At 42.5% G+C, this 1,017-nt stretch overlaps 1 pseudogene; it reads right to left on the bottom strand.

Annotated features, from left to right (window-relative positions):
• Positions 1-399: 399 nt before the first annotated feature.
• On the bottom strand, positions 400-776 carry LOC114034834 (annotated as a pseudogene).
• Between the last annotated feature and the right edge of the window lie 241 nt (positions 777-1,017).

Genomic DNA, 1,017 nt, shown 5'->3' with positions numbered 1-1,017 from the left:
GTTACAGTAGAAAGGGATAAGAAAAAAAATTTTTTGAAGGTCATAAATTGTCATTTATTATTTAAGTTCAAGAACAGGTTATATAGGGGGTGGGGGGCACATTCAGAACAGAGAGCCCTAGGGGAGGGGGAGGAAGGAGAAGACAGGGAGACAAGAACCTCTCATTTTTGTCTCCAGGTTGATCCTGATTTCTGAGCCTTGGTCCAGAGAGTAGAATGAAGCACACAATAAGATGAAGTTGCTGGGGTGGCCATCAGTTACACATCCAACCAAAGGTGGGGACTGAGACTCTCCTTGGGTCAGCAGTACCACTTCCTTTTAGGAACTGAAACATAGTGCTAAGTTCCATCCCACATATTACAGCTCTTATGAAACATTCTCGTAGTTAAAGGCTTTGTGCTAAAGAATTCTTTCATTGCTTTCTAACTTCTTGTACTTTGCTTCTAGTTTCTTTGAATATGCAACTAACTTGTAGGCTGCCTGTTAAAGAGCTGCTACTTGCTCTTCATTTAAAGTGATCTGATCCAGATAAGGCTGAAGTGCTGCATATTTCTGGTTTAAATCCTTTAGGTTTCTACTTATGTTTATTGCAATATCTTTCATTTCTAGATATTTCAAACTTGTTTGTTCATATTTTCTAGAAGTTTATAGTCTTCACTGGTGCCTGTCAGCTCACTTGTCAGGTACATGGCCATTTTGGAGAACATGTCCTGGCACAGCCCTGTGATGTCTGCCTCAATGGGCTCCATGGCCTCCTCAGCTGTCTCCAATACAACATCGTCTATGCCAGGTAAAGGAGGAAGGAGAAAGGATGGAGGGAAAGATGGGGATGGAAGAGGAAGTGGGGAGGGAAAGGGAGGGAAAGGGGAAAGGGGGGGAATGGGAGAAGGAAAGGTAGAAAAAGGGTGAAGTCATGTGTCATATTCGCAACAACTGCTTCTATACATCAGGGATTTCATCATTGTGGACACCTTATTACAAAGAACTGCTCCATGGCAGAAAGTCTTCATGAGCTAT

Source organism: Vombatus ursinus, unplaced genomic scaffold, assembly GCF_900497805.2.
Source record: "Vombatus ursinus unplaced genomic scaffold, bare-nosed wombat genome assembly UNPS02009132.1, whole genome shotgun sequence".
Lineage (NCBI taxonomy): Eukaryota > Metazoa > Chordata > Mammalia > Diprotodontia > Vombatidae > Vombatus > Vombatus ursinus.
This window is presented reverse-complemented; position numbering and strand designations above follow the sequence as displayed.